The following is a 20,582-nucleotide window of genomic DNA, read 5'->3' as shown; positions in this document are numbered from 1 at the left end:
AGTTAATTTTAATTTAAAATTACACTTTAAGAAGTAGTCAGGGAAGAGCAATGCAAAATTACCTTAACTACAGGACATCAGAGATGGTAAAGAGTTGTAAATCATTATGTTAGATATCAAGGACAGGAAATGCATATTTTCAAAGTACAGTGGTTCTATGCACAGTGTACAAATAGCAGCAATTTGACACATAGGTATAACCACCACCTGAGAGGGAAGACAATCATTTGAAAGGAATACTCAGTAAAACAGAAAATTATCAGAACATCATTAGCATTCTTTTTTTAAAAATTTATTGATTGATTTTAGAAAGAGAGAATGGAAAAAATAGAGCGAGAGAGGTATCGATTTGTTTTTCCACTTATTTATGCCTTCATTGGTTGATTCTTGTATGTGCCCTCACCAGGGATCAAACCCACAACCTTGGTGTATCAGACCCAGGCTCTAACCAGCTGAGCTACATGGCCCAGACATTGGTAGAGTTCTTCAGAAGAGAAAGCAAACGTCACAAGTAGCAGTTCACCCTACCACTCTCTCTTCACTTACATATAAAATTTTGAATGGCTGTGTTAGCTTGTGTGTGTTAACAGCTGCTAAACTAACACCACATGCCTGCATATGCATATCCCATTGCTTCTTTTATGTGGGGTTGTCTTCTTTCTCCATAAATTTATTATACATAAGGAAAAGCACATGACTCTGTTTCTTTTGAATCTTGCAATTCTCAAATATTCCATTATCCATTACATTTTGGTAAATGCCATTGATAAACTGAAAATAAAAAATGACCATGTGGGCAAAATAGCATCTAGAAGTAGAGCAAAGAAAGTTAATCAAGAGTATGAAATGTAAAACTGAAATTTAAAAATAGCTGTAATAGTAGAATGTAAAAGAAGCATATAGAATATACACATTGCTACTATTTCCTCTGACTATAATCAGACATTTAATCATACTTTTTGTGAATTCAGGTAAAATTGGATATGAACATCTTGGAGAAAAATACTTATAATCCCTCCCAATAAATTTGCATTTAACATTTTGACAAAAAATTTCTTTTAAAAAAAGTAGAAAACAGAGATTTTTTTTTAAGAAAATTTTTAAAGATTTTATTTATTTATTTTTAGAAAGGGAAGGGAAGGAGAGAGAGAGAAAGAGAGAGAATCATCAATGTGCGGTTGCTGGGGGCTGTGGCCTGCAACCTAGGCTTGTGCCCTGACTGGGAATCGAACCTGTGATACCTGGTTCGCAGCCCACACTCAACCCACTGAGCTACACCAGCCAGGGCGAGATTTTTTTTCCTCTTAGAAGGAAAAGAAGATTGAGATAGTGAGTTGATACGACTTTTAAAGCAAGTTATGGGAAGTAAAAAAAAAATCAGACTTTCTTATTTTCACTGATGTTGATGGTGATAAAATATGCTTATACAGCAACAGAAAATCTTTAGGTTTGATAGTGAGGCAGGCTCTTGATAATGCAGCTTCTAAACACTGAAAGGGAAATTATGGATTTGTCTTTTATGAAGCTCTTTAACTTAAAACAGGATAGACTCACATCTTTCTAGAATGTTCTAAATGTGTCAGGGAAAAGGAAAGGAATGTCTTCTCTAGGTGTTTCACATTTTCAGGAGTTTCTTCCGTCTCTTTTTTAAAGATTTTATTTATTTATTTTTAGAGGGAAAGGGAGGGAGAAAGAGAGGAAAGAAGATATCATTGGTTGCCTCTCACACACCCTCTACTGGTGACCTGGACCACAACCCAAGCATCTGCCCTGACTGGGAATTGAACCAATGACCCCTTGCTTTGCAGGCCAGTACTCAGTCCACTGAGCCACACCAGCCAGGGCCCACTGTCTCTTTTTTAAATCCACTGTTGCACAGAAGCTAAAACTGCTGGGAGTCACCAGGACTTCTAAATGTGCTTGGCCAACTTAAGCAATAGAAGTGCCACCAATATTTTATTTTAGTGGCGAATTCTCAGGAATAACACTATGTTACCCTTTCTTACATACAGTCACATATGTAGCCATCACACTATGTTACCATCATTCCTTTAGTAATTGATTCACTACAAACTTAGAATTCTTGGTATAGCAGCTGAAAAAATTTACTTGCGAACAAAGAGATTAGAGCATGTTATTCAGTGTTCTATAAAAGGGTACAATATACAATAGAGTTAGTGGAAAAGATCACATTTCATTCTCTGCTTGTTGCTGTCAATATTCAAAGTCAAACCCATTACCATTGAAGTTAAACCATTCCATTTTTATGGCACTAAAGGAAATATTTTTGATTTATCTTCAAAAATAAGCCAATATGTGTTGGTAGCATTTGTTATAAAATAAGGGGAGACTTCTACACAATGAGATTAAGAAAAAATCCCCTCAATCCAAAAAAAAAAAATCTACCAAGCTCTTTTAATTTTTCAAATATTCTTCTAGGAATTAGAGATAGGCAGGCAAATAAGTGCCCATCACCAAAGAGAGCTCACAGACTGGTGGGAAAAACAGACATGGAAGAAGATACCATATTTTTAAGACCATAAGATGCACTTAGATTTTAGAGGAGGAAAATAGGAAAACAATTTTTGAAGCAAAAAAAATGTGATAAAATATTTAATAACATAAATATAATATTTCACCAGTGTAAATGTAAACAGAATTCAACAGCAGCATTAACAACCATTATTTGTCCCAAGTTGGGGGGGGAGTGTCTTATAGTCTGAAAAATACAGTAACTACAGTACAGTGAAATAGGTATTGTAGTAAAGGTGTGTGGAAGGTGCTAGATTTAAATCTATACCTATACATCCTAGGTATAGATTTGCCTAGGATGTTTCTGGTTCATGTCTGTGGTCATGGTCTAAATATTCATAGGATCCTTTAAATAGCTATATCAGTCATGTCTACATGAGGTTGCCTAGCAAGATTTTCCACAGAATAGGACAGAAAATCAGAGATTAAGAATGCTTTGCCATACACACTATCTACATCCAAAAGGAAATGAAGAACTAGCTATACTGATTTCCATTTGTCCCAGGGTTATCAAAGGGTACAATGGAAATTTAACTGATGTGTGGTGAGGGGAGCAGGACAAGGCAGGACAGCCTAAACTCACTTGTTGGTATATGATATGTGCCAGAGCTGTCATTAAATGATCCATAGAATTATCAATTCCCTGAACCTCTCAGGACTGAAAGATGGGGTGAGAAGAAACTAGAAGCTATGGGGTAAATTTTAGAATAGCAGGTTGAGGTTCAACATCAGGAAAATATTTTGTATAAGTGGAAAAGTCCTAAAGCAGGATTAGGGTCACCTGTGAGGCTGAGAGCCCATGCCGCTCGTGGTCCCCACGAGCAAACTCAGGTGCCGCACCAAGACTCAGACCACAGGTCCTCCACACACCACCCTGTGGTGTAATGATTCTGCATTATGTGTGGTATAGCTTTGAGTATTGTTTAAGTATGAATCCTGTGCTTGAGGAAACCCCTACAAGCAAAAAAAAAAAAAAGCAGAAATATCATTAAAATATCATTCAATTTATGTGAGCTAAACCTCTTGTGAAATCCGAACACACTAAAAAGACACAAAGGAATGTCACTGCAGATCTTATTCTTTGCCACACAGGCAAGAAAAGCTGCGATTACACATGTAATATTCAAAAAATATGCCTCATTCAGAGGTTTCCACCTCTTGGACACATTTATTTTAAGATAGAGTAGCTGCAAAGTCTTGCTTACCAGTTCAATTTGCATAGCTCTGAGTTACATGCGAATGGGACCTGTGGCAAAGCTATCATTAGAGAAAAACAAAGCAGAAGACTGAACAAAGGATGCATTCTGTGCAAAGTTTGAAGTTTAGACTGTTTCAGTAATCCTTGTCATGGTGAGAAAGATGTCTGCCTCTTCCCCCACCTGAAAAGAATCGCAGACAAGTGACAAAAGAAGGCTCCCTGGAGGTAACATGGGAGCAGAGAGTAGGGTGAACTAAAGGCTATACACAAGGAGAGAAAGGAGTTGGCATGGACACGAGGAGATGCAGCCAAACAGCCTGCATTCATAGCACAGAGATATGTGATTAGGCTAGAACCAGTTTCACCTCATCCCCAATGTATGAAAGTAGGAATAGGTCAGGCCAGGGCAAAAGGAATGACATGTTGATGGTGGTGCTCAGCTTCCCCAGAGGCCTCAGAAGGGTGGCAACACAGCTAGAGCCAGAATACTCCCATTGGCCCTTTATATCCAATTCTTGAATGCCTGCATTTACCAATTAAAATGTTTTCCAGTAAACTCTAAAGTTTTCTGAAGGCAGTGGAAATGACTTTAGTTCCTCCATGGTTTAAAAGTATAAGAGCTTTGGAATAAGTAAAAACTAGTTTAAAATCTCTACTACTTACAGATTTATGGTAAAGTATTTAAATTTCTCTGACTTGTAGTTCCACCATGTGAACTACAAAAAAAGTGATAATACATACACCGTAGAGTTAGGTAAAGATTACATTACACATGTAAATTGTATAACACATGTAGTGCCTGGTGAATGATTATTAACAGTGAAATTTTGATGCAGTGGGGATTATCATACATTTCTGTAGCATTCTGTGTCACCCCTGCCAAGCTCTGCCTCCCTCTGCATCTTGACTTTCTGTCTGGTTCTTGACAGTTCACCCTCTGGTCCAGCTTTGCCCTGCTTCTCCCTGCCGTGTCCCCGCTTCCAAACTCATGATTCCATGTTCTTTAAGAGGTATAGCTAGAATTATTTATAAAGTCAGTACCAAAATAGACAAAAATTTTAAATCATTTTGATTTTAATAGGACACATCCATGACTTTTCAGAAATACTAGCCTTGCTCTTGAGTTCCGAATGTGCTCTTCTTTTAACATTGACCCTGAGACCATTCCTGTCAGGTGAACAAGGAGTAGGTATTATTATTTTGTACCTTCCCTCCCACGGGTTTAAAATAACTCACCAAAAGTCACTCAGGGATCTCGGGTGAAGAAGCCAATGTGATAATCTTGAATTCTTGATTCAAAACCGGCCAGAGCCTCCATTTACTATGAAAAAGTCGACCTAGAGAGGATGATGGCAAGTGTTAACCTTATATTATGATATTACTTTTTATACTTACAATTCTTCTGGATTTGGATTGGCTCTCTGCTTACCCACAGAACACAGGGAGAAGGCCGTGTGAATTCCCTTCTCGACAGTTAAAGCAGTCCCTGTCACTAAGCCTCTCACGTGAGATCACATGTCGGTGTCTGTGACAAGAGTCAGGCCTTGGCTTCTCAGGATCTACTCATTACAAACAAGTTTATGTGCCTTGAAGCATATGGCCTTGATATATGATCCCGGAGCAAGAGAGCAAGGTATTTTAAGCTGGCCACAATTTTACTGACTCTCACAGGCTTGCTTTGTAGTCATTCCAATAAACTCAATGAGAAATCTCTGATGCTCGGAGCTATCCAGTCCCCAGGACTCTGTTTCATGATTCAGTCCAACTAAACAACTCAAGATTGTGCTTCTTGTGACACTGTGACCACAGGGATAAATAATTGCTTAGTAATTCTCTTTGAGGCAGAAAATTCTAAATATGGAGGAACCATTTCCCCTTAATGGGAGCCAGGAATCCTGTAAGTGCTTGAAATGGCATTCACAAGTCTGAATGGTAAACAGATAAAAACAGGAGCGCACCAGTTGCACAAATGACTTGCTTGTCACAAACTTGTCATTGCAGTAATCTAACATTTCTTTCACAGAGCCCGATGGAAAGTATGGAACAAACAGACCCTGCTGACGTTTTGGCTCTGCTAAGCCTTCCTCTGAGCTAAAGCATCTGCAGCATCTTCCTGTTCTAGACCCTTTATCTGCTGAAGTTAGCTGATACTGTACATGTCAAAGAAATGTTTGACTATTGCATTAACAAGTTGATGACAAGCAAGTTATTCCCGCAACTGAAATACTGCTGCTTTTAGCAGGCTGCCATTTTGACCTTCATCTTATTATGCAAAAGAACCCAAACAGAGCAGAGCACAAGGGAGATACCAGTATTGTTGCCTCAGGCCTGTCAGACAAACAAGGACCACCTGTTTAGGGCTTAGGGGCAGTGGTGTAGGGGACACACCAGGCAGTAGCATCAGGGTTTAGATGGCAGTTCCTAATAAAATGTAAATGTTGCAAACGCATTGGACCATCTCAAGATTCTTGAGATAAAGGGAGCTGAACAGAAATTCATTTTTTTCTGCATCTCCTCCTCCCCCCACACACATGTCCACACATAGGCCCGTATAGGCTTTATAGAATTTTAATAGCTGGAAACATTAATGAAAATCATATACCAGCTTTACACACAGTTTTGCCCATTCTTTGCCCTCCTATCAGTACCCTCTCCTCACCTTCTACTCATTCAGCATAACATCTGGAACTCTCTTGAACTAATCAGAACCACACTTCTATCCCTGAGGAGTGAGGTATATCCTTTAGCCTCCTTACAGAAACCTTCGTCACCACTGAGACACCACCTGTTCATCCTCAACCTCGGTGGCCAGCAGGGAGTGCTCATACACTGTGCAGTTGCTGACTCCTGTCTTTCCGTCGGTGGAGCCTTCCTCCCCTGGGGCATCCACCCTTAGTGTCCCCAGAGTGTGCAGACCCCGTGGGTGTCGGCCCTATAAGCGAGCAGAGTGGAGCTGGAGCCTGTAACCAGAGCCTTGCTGGTTGCTCGAGGGCTCTGCCCATGCTGGTGCCACAGGCATATTGGCCCTGGGAACAATGGAGTATTTGCCCTAAGACTGTGGCCTTTTTATAGAGCCGAGCTTCTCTTATTCACCAAGGTGTCAGGTGCCCTGTATTCTTTTTAGACCCTTCGTTAAGGGTGCATTGATAGCGTCTTATCTGGTTTAAATACCAACAGGAAACACTTGCATTCTCAGACATTTTCTGGCTGTTGCTCTAGGTGCTTTCATTTTTAAAAGTCTTGTGTAAAAATGATTATCATTGTTGAGCCATGAGAACCCAAACTTGACGCCAAAATAATGATGGGGCTTCACTTTCTTGTATATTTGGCAAATTGATTACAGTACTGCCTCCTAGATGAAATGTTTTACTCCTGTCCCAAATATCTCATGCTGTAATCTATACCTCAGCTTTGTTCCCTCAGAAGACAGGTGGGAAGGCTATGAGAAGAGGGTCCCAATGTTTGATACAGGTCAGTATATTGTTCCTGAAAAAGGAAGTGGAGGTAGTTTGAGGAGGCACTTGTATTTCTGTAAAAGAAAACATAGAAACAAATGATTTGAATTTTAAATGGAGTTTCAGTGTCCTCTTTCTTTAGAAAGTTCCTACTAGGATTTCTGTAATGATTTTGTGTTTTATTTTTCAATAGAACTTAAATGGCAAAGACATGATAAGCTATTTTTTGATTCAGAAAAAAAAATCTTTTTTATGGGAACCCTCTTTTTTAAATACACATTAGGGAATAGATAATGGCAACAACAAAAATTTTTTCTCTTCCTATTTAGAGGGATAGCTGATTAGTGTCTGTGTATGTGTTTTTAATATACATTTACTTATTTGAGTATTTATTTGGCTATTTATTTTAAGAAAGTACCAAGGGAGGGAAAAAAAGAAAAATTCTTACACTGGAGTAATTTCATTAGATCCTTAGGGCAAGAAAGGAGCTTGATGATAGGGCTGTGACTTCTGTCACACTCCCACTTCAGCGAGGTGGGTACCACGACCAAGAGAGGTTTAATGACATAAGACAAGATACACAGCAGGGTTGTGGCAGAACTGGGCCTAATCAAGAAATTACATAAATTGTTTAAAACTTTCTTTTAAACAAGGACAATCCTATTTGAATAATTTACACTGATGTGCTTAAATCAAATAAGATATTTGCTTTGTAATAACTGGAGTTGTGTACTGGCTAAAAACTAAGGGATATATACTCGAATAGTTTGGAGACATTTCTTTCTAAGCTGTATTTTATCTGAGTCATGTAAGGAATTGTAATTTCAATTAATTTTTTTTGTTTCACAAGATTTCAAAGAAACAGTCTGTTCCCATTTAGACACCTGAAAACATACATTTTCAAATGGGTCTTTTCCTTTAGTAAGTACTCATTTAAGCAGGTCACATTCTAACATTCTTGGAGATAAAATACCTTTTATTAGATTAAAAGAAATCTGTTCTTTATTCCCACTTTTAGCAATGTTTTGGTTGGTTCTCGACAAAACACTGATTAAGTCAAAACATCAATGGTTTTGTTTGTTTTGGTTCTTTTAGTTTAACACAAGGGGATAAATAAAAAATGCACTTACCTTTTTGTAGCTATGATAATTATATACTCTATTTTTCATTTATGCAAAACTTATTTTTGAGGGTTTTCTCTTTGTTTCATTTCTCCATTTTCGCATTTTCCAAACATCTGCACTGTGGCTGGTGACAAGAGTAGCAGTGGCTGGCACTTTTCCTCCACGTTTTGAGAGCAAGAGAATTGGCTGGAATAAAACCTTGCTTTCCATATGGTCAACTTGAAATACTGCATAGAAAAGGTATTGTCTCTTCTTCTTTTCTGAAACCAGAGGTGAGCCCATAAACAAATAGCCATATCAATGCCAAACCACCTGTTGAGCATTCCCCGCTTCATCGGTTGAACAGTCTAAATGGATGGAGGTTCCTTGTGCATTGGTGGCGTCATATTAACAACATATGCTGCTGGTCACTTACTTAAGGTATCCTAGGTTTTACAGGTAGTCGAGAAATAAATTGAGTTGTGCTTTTGATTCAACAAAATGATCAATTTTTAAGTATATTTGACTATGAAGTGCTTATTGATCCCTGGAATATTGGAATCTGTTGTCAGGGACAGTAAAGAGAAGATGACCCTAGTGCTTTCTTTTACCTTAATTCTAGTTAGGAAAAGCAGTAGTCTTTGTCTTATCAATTCTTTTCATTTAAAATATTTCAAACACATAAAAGTACAAAGAGTAATGTGAAAATGCAAGAATTCAGTACCCAGGTAAAACAAACCTTAATTAATTTGGAACATTTATTTCTAAGCCTTTTTTTATTTTTTATTTTTCCATTATAAGTCACATACAGTGAAGTTCACAAATTAAGTGTATAGCCTGATGAACTTTTATGTAAGTGTACATTCATATGACATCTAATACAAGCTATAAAATATTCATTATACCTAGGAAGGGTCCTTATATTCCCTCACAGGTCATATTCTCTAAAGCTTTAACAAAAGGTTGAAAACAAGTAAAACTATTCTGGCTTCTATCATCAAGAATAATTTTACATAAGGCATGTGTTATGGCTTATACAAAATGCATCCCACTGAACCCAAAATTAAAATTTATTTATTGAGTCTCTCGTTGTTAGACATTATTTCCAGTGTTTCCCCTTCACAAATAATACAGCAGTTAACATTTTTATGCATATTTAAACATAGAGCGGAATTGCTAAACTGGAAGAAATAATGCATTTTCAACTTTACTAGAGATTGTAAAATGTCTCCCCAAAGTGATAGTAGCAATGTATGTTCACATGAGCAGTCTATACGAGCTTCTCCATATGTTACATAATACTTGGAATGGGAAGACTTTTTAAATTTATGTCAGTCAGATAAGGTATTAAATAATGTCTCACTTAAAAGTTTTTTTCACTTATAATCCATTGGGATTTGCTCATGTGTGTTGCCTATTTGTATCCTTGTCCATCTCTCTGTTGGGTTTTTGTTTTGTTTTGTTTTGTTTTTTTGCTATTGTTTGTTTGGATGGCTTTTGGCTTTGGTCTCAGTTGTGATATTTTGGATTCCCATCCTTTGGGCAATATGGAATACAAGGATCTCTTCCCAATTTGTAGTTCCTCTTTTAACTGTGTCTATCCTAGCATTTATTTTTAAGAGTTTCTAATTTTAGTGCAATTAAATTAATTGATATTTCCTTTATGATGTGTCCTTTTAAGTCATTTAAGAAAGCCTTTCATATGATAAGGTCATTATGAAACCTTCCTATATTTTGTTCTAACAGTTTTAAAGTTTTGCCTTTCTAGATCTCTTAATCTTCTTGGCATTTGTTTTGTATATGGAATCTTACATGACCCCTATTTTAATTCTTTTCCATGTGTATAACCTTACTCCAGCACCATTTAACAAATTAGTCATCCTTACCACTAATTTGTAATGCCATATTTCCCCTACATCAAATCTGTTTTTACGATCTTCATTTCATCCAGTGGACTGTTTCTCTATTCTTGTACTAACACCATAGTGCCTCAGTTACCACAGCTTTATAATATTCTTGTTATTTGGTAAGGAAATCTCTGTACATTGTTTTCTTGCAAGTTCTCTTAGCTCCTCTTGGCCTCTTGTTATTCAATGTGAACTTTAGGGTTACCTAGTCATTTGGTAAAAGCCCTGTGAATTTTATTTGTAATTACCAAGAGAGTAATACTCTAGAGAGTAATCTGGGGGAGAATTGACAGTTTTATGACATCGTGTCTTTCTGCCCATTAACACTCCTCTACTTAATCAGGTCTTCTTTTATGCTCCTTAATAATATTTTATAGTTCTCCCCATACAGGTGTCACTTGAATCTATTTTGTTAGATGTCTTCTTATGTAAATTAGATTTTCTTGCTCTTATGTATAGAATCTGTTTTTATTTCATTATTTATTGATTATCATTGTTGGATATTCAGCAGCTTTTCTGAATGCTCTTATTAGTTTTAATGGGTAAGCTGGAAATTCTCTTAGGTTTTCTTCATACACACATATACAATCAGCAAATAAAGACACATTTTTCTCTTAAATTTCATTTCTTAAATGCTCAATTTCTTTTTCCTGTCATATTGCATTAATAAGACCTCTATATAATGTTGAATAGAAACTGTGATACTAGGAATATCTGTTTTGTTTCATACTTTAATAAAATGTTTTAGAAATATGATATTTGCTTAAGAATTTTAATAAATCAAAATTATTGCATTAAGGAGGTTTTCAACCTCTATTTATAATTTGCTGGCATTTTTATCATAATGTCTAATATATTTTCTGTATCAACAATATAGTAAAATTTACCATTTATATGTTAATACTTTATATAATATTAATACTTTATATTAATAATATATATTTTCTGATATTAAGCATATCTTACATTCCAGAGAAAAATTTACTTGGTGTATTTTTTAATCCACTGTGAAGTTCAATTTGCTGATATTTCCTGTAATATTTTTGCATGGGGATTAGTTTTTTAATTTTTCTTTTTAAACTGTTATTGTAGATATCATTGTGGTATCATGGTAGTACCAGCCTCACAAAATAAGTTGAGTTGCATTCCTTTTTTTTTTTTCCTATTTCTGAAACTGTTTTTATATTATAAGGATTATCTATTTTAAAGATTTGGTTAAACTTGCCTCTAAAATCATTTGGACCTGACATTTTCTGTCAGTGGGGGTAGGTGGTATAGGGTGGATTTTGATTATCAGTTCAGCTATTTCCATGGTCATTGGTTTGTTTCTTCTTAAGTCAGTTTTGGGAAAGTTTGTTGTTTATTTGTTTTAGAAAAGTGTACAATTAACACTTAATCTGTACTTTCACATTTATTGGCATAAAATTGCTTATAATAGTTGATGATTTTTTATTTTATCTCTATGATCCCCTCTTATTTCTAATATTATTCATCTGAGCCTCTTCTCTTCCTTTACTATTTGTTAGACATTATTCTGTTTTCTTTGCTTCTTTCAAAATCTAGCTTTTGATTTTGCTTATCTACTTTATTATGTCTTTGTATTCAATATCATTACTTTCTGCTTTTATCAACATGGTTCATTCTACTTCCTTACAGTTTAGACCATTTTCCCCCCAAGTTACTGAGTTGAATTACTACTCATTTAAATTCAGTACTTTCTTATTATTTTTAAAAATGAATTTTAATCTCTAAATTCTTCAAGTTTCTGATTAGCTGCATAATATGTTTTAATATGTAGTCTTGTTCAGTTTTAAATATTTTATGTCTGTTTTGATTCATATTTACCCCTTGAGTTATTTAGAAGTATGTGTCTTCTCACTTCCTCAATACATATTTGCTCTATATCTATTACCTATTCTGAATTTAATTGCATTATGATAGGATTTGTTTTATATCTTTTTAAGTGAAAAAAATTTTTGAGCTATTTTTTTGTGACCTGGTACATGGATTTTACCGCTGGACTTAAATCTATAAGTGACTTATCTGTTTCTTTAGTGACCATGCTAATATTTTTATATACATGCCTAACTATGTGTTTTTCTAATAAAAATTAAAATTCACTTTGTAGTATTTCTGGCTTTCTCTTTAATCAAGAAAAAAAGGAGTGCCTAGCATGCTTTATCTACTTACTAAGTATCAGCCTTGTTATATAACTTGAATGAAGGTTTAGTTTTACCAATTTGTTTCAAACATATACAAGAAGTGGTTACCATTGATTTTGATAGTCAATAATTATATTACTCATATATTTTAGTTATTGCTGTGGCAACCACTATTCTTGGAGTCTATGGCTTCCTTTCTTCTTGTTGAATTACACCTTTTAGTAATTCTCTAGGGAGGGGCCTGGGAGGTGCACTCATTTTGTATATATAAAAGTATCTGTATTTTATCTTTAATGTTAAATAACAACTTATCTGGGAATTTTGCTCAGCATTTGAAGATAGTACTCAAATATATCTTAGGTTGTTGTTCTGTCATTTATCATTACTTAAGAGAAATCTACTACCAGTGTCTTCTTCCTTTCTTCGTAGGCAGGCTACCTTTTTCCTCTAGCAACTAAGAGTTTTTGTCCTGGATGTCTTACAGGCCTTCTGAAATATGTCTAGCTGTTGAATTATTTTGATTTATTAGTTATGAATTCAAGATATACTGTCTAATCTCAGGACTCTAATTCTGGAAAATTCTCAGGTATTTTCTTTTTCTTTATTGTTTCTTTGTCACTACCTTCATTTTCTTTTGGGATTCTTATAAGATATATATATATATATATATGTGTGTGTGTGTTTCCTACTCAATTTACCCAAATCTCTGCTGCCTTTTCATTTTCTAAAAATTATGTTTTACTTTATGTGATTTCTATTCTGAGTAAATTTCTTAATATTAACTTTTAACTCACTTAATCCTCTCCTTAAAATTGCCCAATCCTAAATTATTCTGTGTATTGCGTTCTTATGTCAATGAACATATTTTTGAGTTTTTAGATGTGTTTGCTTTTTTATCACTTATTCTTACCTTATTGCTTTGTTTTTATTAACAATTCTTTTATAGATACATTTTATTTATCTTTGAGCAATGTAAACATACTCACATTGAAGTCATTGTCAGGCAATTCTATAAAATCAAATTCATCTGGAGTGAATGTTCCAATGATTAATTTTGTTGGTTGCTTTTCTTTTCTTTTCTTTTTTTTTTTTTTTTATTGTCTCTGAAAAATCATTTTATTTTCACAATTATTTGAATAAATTTTAAAAACTATATAATTCTATGCTTCAGGTTTTTACTCTTTCCTTTTGTTTTTCTTTTTCTTTTTTTAATATATTTTATTGATTATGCTATTACAGTTGTCCCATTTCCCCCCTTCTCTCCCCTCCACCCTGTACCCCCCTCCCACCCACATTTCCCCCTTTAGTTCATGTCCTTGTGTCATACTTATGAGTTCTTTAGTTTCTACATTTCCTGTACTATTCTTGCCCTCCCCCTATCTATTTTCAACCTACATTCTATGCTACTTATTCTCTATACCTTTTCCCCCTCTCTCCTCCTCCCACCCCCCTGCTGCTAACCCTCCATGTGCCCTCCATTTCTGTGGTTCTGTTCCTGTTCTAATTGTTTACTTCGTTTCTTTTGGTTTTGCTTTAGGTGTGATTGTTAATATTTGTGAGTTTGCTGTCCTTTTACTATACATGTCTTTTCTTTATCTTCTTTTCTTAGATAAGTCCCTTTAACATTTCATAAAATAAGGGCTTGGTGATGATGAACTCCTTTAACTTGACCTTATCTGAGAAGCACTTTATCTGCCCTTCCATTCTAAATGAGAGTTTTGCTGGATAGAGCAATCTGGGATGTAGGTCCTTGTCTTTCATGACTTGGAATATTTCTTTCCAGCCCCTTCTTGCCTGTAAGGTCTCTTTGGAGAAATCAGCTGACAGTCTGATGGGAACTCCTTTGTAGGTGACTGTCCCCTTACCTCTTGCTGCTTCTAGGATTCTCTCCTTCATTTTTACCTTGGCTAATGTAATTATGATGTGCCTTGGTATGTTTCTTCTTGGGTCCAACTTCTTTGGGGCTCTCTGAGCTTCTTGGATTTCTTGGAAGACTGTTCCCTTTGCCAGACTGGGGAAGTTCTCCTTTATTATTTGTTCAAATACGTGCTCAATCTGTTGCTTTTCCCCTTCTGATTCTGGTACCCCTATAATTCGGATATTGGAACGTTTAAAGGTGTCTTGGATGCTCTTAATCTTTTCCTCAATTTTTTGAATTCTTATTTCATCATGCTTTCCTGCTTGGTTGATTCTATCTTCCTTCTGGTCCACTGTAGTGTTTTGAGACTTATATTCCTTCCTTTCACTATTGGCTCTCCTCCGCGTGTCTTCCTGCATCTGTTTTATGGTAATCTGCATTCTTTCATCTAAATTTCATCCAAAATCAACCAGTTCCGTGAGCTTTCTGATCACCAGTGTTTTGAACTGCGCATCTGATAGATTGGCTAATTCTTGGTCGCTCAAAAGGATGAGTCCTGGGGGACTGATCTGCTCTGTTGAAAACATATTTTTTCCCCCCGTCTCTCCTTTTTTTTTTTCCGGTCTGGTTGCTCTTGTTACGGTGGGGGGCGGAGCCTTAGGTGCTCACCGGGGCTGGGCACCCCGGTCGCTAGATTGTGACGTTATATGTGGGGGTGGGGCGGGAGCGGGAGTGGGGCGGGAGAAAACAATGGCGGTAGTTCCGTTCCCCTGGACTCAGACCCTTGTCTGGGCTTCTGGGCCGCGAGTTCTGCTCTGGTCTACAATCGCTACCCCTCTGGGTCTGCCAGCTGCAGCTTGCGTACTCAGGGATCACCGCTGCCTTCTTGCGCGCCCGATGGCTTTTGCGCCGATTTCACGCCAAACCTTCCCCCGACCTCCGCGCGCCGCCAGCCCCGCGCCCGCCCGGCTCGTCTTCTCCTACCAGTCCGGATGAATGCGTCTACTTCAACTTCTTGGCTGCCCGACTTCCATTCAGATAAATCCTCTGCCGGATCTGGGTGTTATTCTGATAGTAAATTATTGTTGTAGATTATTGGTTTTCTAATCTTGGTTGTATGAGGAGGTACGGTGCGTCCACCTATTCCTCCATTTTGCCGGAAGTGTGTTGGTTGCTTTTCTAAACATTAGATTTTTTGCTATGTTTTAGATTTGGGGTAGGGGTCAGGTTAATGTTAGTCACAGGCTTTTTTTTTGTCTTGTCTCTTTGTTCTCTCTCCCTCCCTCTCTCCCTCCCTCCCTCCCTCTCTCCCTCCCTCTCCCTACACTCCTCACTAGCAGTTTTGCAGTTGACTCTATCTGGATTCCTGGGTTTCTAGTCCCAATACACATCTTACAATGGTAGCTTTCAGCTTCTTCATTGTAAAAAGATCATGAAATTATGTTTTTATCCTCCCACCTCCCAGAACCTATCCGTGTATATAAGTTAACTGCCTCAAGCAATGTTGAACAAATTTTTTATAGCCTCTTGCTAAAATAGTGAGCCAGGCTCAGGTCCACCATTTCACATGGAGCCTTTTTGGCCCTGTTGCTTACTCCAAAGAGCTGAACTCTCAGCCTCCTCTGTGTGCTTCTGGACATAGATTTCATCTGGCTTATGGCTTTGGCACCCTTTGCTGCTTTTAGGTTTTTGTGCGAAATGATCACCTTCTTTCTAAGTCTCAGTTTTCCTCTTTGCTTTTCTTATTTTTTATTGCATCAATTGTTTCAGTTGACAATATATCTTGGACAATATTCTTTGCATTTTACATCTCTGATATTTATTTAGACACATTATTTAAAAACAAATAGTATAATGTTATTGTTGAATGTTTGGTTGGCTAGGCACTGAACTTTATAGGTTTTATTTTATTCAATCCTTTTATTCCCATTTTATAAACTAGGAAATTGAAGCAAATAGGCTAAATAAATTCCCCTTTAGAAAAGAGATTATAACTAGTAAATGGCAGAAGTAAGATTTGAACTCAGTTTTCTCCACTATCAAAAGCAGTGTTTTTAAAGTACCATCCTATGTTTAGATTTTGTGGAGTCTTTTCAAACCTACATTATGGTGTTTATCTTTAATACATTAATTAATATCATAAAAAAATATCTGGTTCTATCTCAGAAACTGTATTCAATATTGTCTGTGTTTTTACACATTGTTGGTTCTCCCTCGATGTATGACTGTTTTGTTTGTTATCAGTCCAGTAATTTGGAAGACTTACAGCATCATTTTTCTTCTAGTAATGGTTGCTGTTGTTTTTTTAAAAACTATTTAGGCCTGTTTCCTTAAATTATCATCATTAATGAAATTGTATGCTATATGAGATGAGAAATTTAGAATGCTACTTTTTTATTCCTTGACTTCTGTCCAATTTCTCATATTTTGTAGTAATATATTATCTCATGTATAGGTTATTACTCATTTTTATGATTCAGCTTTGGAGAGGATGCTCACAAAGAGCTGGATCATTTATTTGGGTATTAGAGACCTTCTAGCACAAAGTAGGTGCTCAGTAAATATTTGTTTTGCATGAAATGAATGGACCTGTTTTGTGTGCACACGCATGTCCACAGAGAAAGAAAGCATAGCTGAGATCTCTTCAAATCTCTCTCTACTGCTGGATGACCCACCAATTCATTGAAACCTTAGATTTTGTAAATGATTGAATAGTCATATGATTTAATAAATACTCTTGCTGTCAATACTTTTGTCAGGCAAACACATACTTTGTGAACCAACCCTTTATAATCAATAAGCCCCTATTCAAATTACTTCCATTCATAGTTATTTCCACATTTGCCCCTCTGCCCAACCCTACTTCTACAAATAATAAATATATTTGGCAACTCCCATTCTCATATCAGTGACTATTGTTAAGTTTTCATTTGACAAATACTGTGTGATTCTTGAATATGAAATAGTGATTAAATAGCAATAATTGTATCATTTTCAATTGCTCATGGCCTGTGTTCTTGCAGAATAGTTCATGTTGTTAACTATTTAAATAGAGGCATTTTCAAATAGTTCTTATTGTTTTATTTTTTAAGGATAGTTCTTAAAATCCTCAATTGTAGTCAAAGGAAATTGTTTATAGAAGTTGCTAGGAAAATTTGATTTTTCCTTGAGTATCACTAGATATTAACCAAAAACTTAATGATGATCTGTAACATGCTAGAATAAAAATTTCAGTGCTTCTGTTGTAGTAAATCAGACTAATAAAACAGTGTGATTAACAAGAAAAAAAAAGCAAGGTAGTGTAAACTGTATCATTTGCTGATGTGCAAATTTTATGGAAACTTTGATGATATTTGATCAACTTACAAGAAGTACAAATCTTAAATATTTTAACAGAAAAATCATTAAACATTATGGAACATCCATGTATATTATTGCATGTAATAATTGTTAATTATATAGTTATTAAAGATATTTTAAATAATTTTTACTAAAGAATGCTAATGATATAATGTAATTAAAAATACCTAATCCAAAAGAAATTCTTATACCTGACATGATCCCAAATTAGAAAAATGAAAGCATTTTATTATAATCAAAGGAAACATTAAAATGCGAATAGTTACCTCTGTACAGTAGAATTGAGTAGTATTTTATTTCGTTTTTCTTAAACTTTTTAAGTGTTCTAAAACAAATACTCTGAATAAAAAAGTAAAAATTAGAACAAATAGCAGAAAACCTAATCGAATTCAAATTTGATAATTCAACTTAAGAATGCATGTCTATAATTTGTCACCTCTTAAAGGAATTCAAATGTTTTGTTTTTCCTAGTAAGCTTCTGAAATATCCAAGATAGAGATTTTAGGAGTCATGTCATATTAACTATTATATATATATTTTCCAAATCATATCACATTGTTCCTATTGCCCAGTGTTTTTCAGATTCTGTTTGTTTGTTTGTTTGTTTGTTTGAAATGAGAGGTGGAGATTCCCGTACACTTGCCTTAGGTTATCAGCCTGCACTTGACATTCCAGAACCTCATTTTCCTTAGTCCATCAGTCAGGTCTGAGATTCATATGCCCATATCACACTTATGTGTATATGATATTATCACAAGGGAAGAAATCTAGATCACGCTTTTTATGTTTTCAACTCTTTTTAAGTTATAAATTTCTCACCATGTAAAAATTTCATAATCTAATAATAGAATTTTGAGTAATTAAAATATGAAAATGAAGTGTAGAGGACACAGCCAATATCACTATAGAATCGCTTTTATTGGGTGGAACAAACTACTACTAATAAAATTTATCAGGCACCCATCTCAAAAACAGAATGTCAGCTGCTCTATGTAAGAATGAATAAACATCACAACTTACTTGGTTCTGTACCCAGAATTTAGCCAGAAAAGAAACCCAATTGGAAGACAGAAAGAATGAACTAGATGAAGTTTTATCAGCTCAAAATATACAATTAACTTATCTGCCTCTTTTCTAACAAAACTGTATAAGTAAACATGTTATGTTTTTTAAAATCTACATTCATTACACTAGCCAATGGCAAAGTACTGGAGAAACTAAAAATTTCCAGACCACACCCTCTCTTTCTTCTTCTGCCAAGAGAATGAACCAGTTTGTCCCCAGCTCAGGCCTCCCCTGACTACAGGTTAACCCAGAACCATCTGTACATGAGCTCCTGTCTTTTTCAGAAGGGCACGTCCTGTGAGGGCAGAGGCTGTGTCCTATTTGTCTTTGTTGCCTCAGGTTCTGCCAAAGTTCATAATTGTTGAATGAACTAATGAAAGATTAGCAGTTTAACTTAGATGTTTTGTTTAACTATAAAAATAATCTAAAGACAAAGTTACTTATATACAAATGCTCACATCCTGTGTATTATTATATAACCAATTTTACTAAAATTTAGGCAAGTTTTTTTTATAATGATGCTATCACCAAATCATGAACATCTTTGGGAGTAAACATCTTTCAAAACATATTTTCCTGCAAGGCTATGAGTAAAGGCTATGTAGTTGTTAAGAGCTCTTGCAATGATTAGTGTGACACCCATAACAAGTTATTAAATCTCTTTGAATCTCAATTTCCTCATCTGAAAGATGGGAATAGTAATAATACTTGCCTCATAGTCCCTGCCGTGGATGAGATCTTACATATTAAATAGCATCATGCCTGGCTAAGCCCTTGAGCTATTATTACTAGAATTAATGGCTCCCAGGAAAGCCGCTTGTATTTACACATGCATCTTGACAACTAGGACTGAGGGTACAGATATACCAGCAGGGGCTCTCAGTGGATATAGAATTAGAGAATTTAAGTGCATAAACCACAGCTTTTTTGAAGCTTCAGTATAAGAGTTACTTGGGAAACTCATTTAAAATGTAGTTGTTTGAGTTTTACCTCAAGAGATACTTACTCAGTTTATTTTCTCTGGGGTGAGACCATGAAATATGTCTTTTTCACATGCTACTCATGTGATTCTGGTGTAGCTAGTCCCAGGCCAAGCTCTCAGTAACCTTGAAATCCTGACTCCATCCCAGCTTTGACTGCAGATCCTTCCAGCCCCAGGGTGCCATTCCTCAGGACTTGCCTTGTCCATATCTTGTGGCTTGGCTCCCGCTACCCCCTCACCCTGCCCCACTGAAAGTAGAAAAGAATAAGGAAGACAGGGTCACTTGGGAAAACTTGAATAACTACAGTAAATTATCTGTTATTTTGTGTTATTTTGATTAATAATCTGCATTGGTCCAAAGTGAGCTGACTTAAGAAGTGAGCTTGAACTTTAGAGCGAGAGTTTCCCCTCACTCACTGTGGAATGACTGGCTTTATAGTGAAGTTTATCTCCCCTTTCCCATGGAAATGCTATCTGTGGAACTTAGATGAATAAGCACAATTGAAGTGCAAAGTGTTAAATGCATGCTTCAATTTAGTCAATGCATTTGCACATTGAAGTAATTAGGATGTATTTAAAAGCATTCTGCTTGCAATACTTTGTTCTCCATTTCCTACAAATCAAATTAGTGAGGGGTAGATTTGATTTTGACATCATTTTGAAAATATTTTCTTTTTCTTTTTTTAATTTTCTTAGTATTATATTTCTACAAAGTTCAAAACACAACCAACTGTAACTAAATTCATAAAAACAAAACAAAAAGTCCATAGTGCAAGAAAATGAAAACCAGGACAGAGTAGTATGCAGTAGAACAATGTAAATCATACCTTACAAATATAGTTGTAACAACACACCTTATCCATGTCTGATCAATTAATAGCAAATACTTATTCCAATAGCAAATAGCACACTTTCACTTTGAGAGCCCCAAATGTAATTATTCATCTCAGTTCAAATAAA

The 20,582-nt window shown here is 35.7% G+C and overlaps 1 protein-coding gene across 7 annotated transcripts in view; it reads left to right on the top strand.

Annotated features, from left to right (window-relative positions):
• Positions 1–20,582, top strand: part of ZBTB20 (zinc finger and BTB domain containing 20) — a 708,962-nt gene that overhangs the window by 433,270 nt on the left and 255,110 nt on the right. For 3 of the 7 annotated variants that reach the window (XM_036017298.1, XM_028504756.2, XM_036017293.1), the window contains exon 5: positions 8,450–8,549. The exons of the other annotated variants lie outside the window; for them this stretch is intronic. The gene's annotated coding sequence lies outside the window, so the exon portion shown is untranslated. The remainder of the gene's footprint in view (positions 1–8,449; positions 8,550–20,582) is intronic. 7 annotated transcript variants of the gene reach the window in all.

This window comes from Phyllostomus discolor, chromosome 2, assembly GCF_004126475.2.
Source record: "Phyllostomus discolor isolate MPI-MPIP mPhyDis1 chromosome 2, mPhyDis1.pri.v3, whole genome shotgun sequence".
Taxonomy (NCBI): domain Eukaryota; kingdom Metazoa; phylum Chordata; class Mammalia; order Chiroptera; family Phyllostomidae; genus Phyllostomus; species Phyllostomus discolor.
The sequence above is the reverse complement of the archived record's forward strand: the minus strand, read 5'-3'. Positions and strand labels throughout refer to the sequence as shown.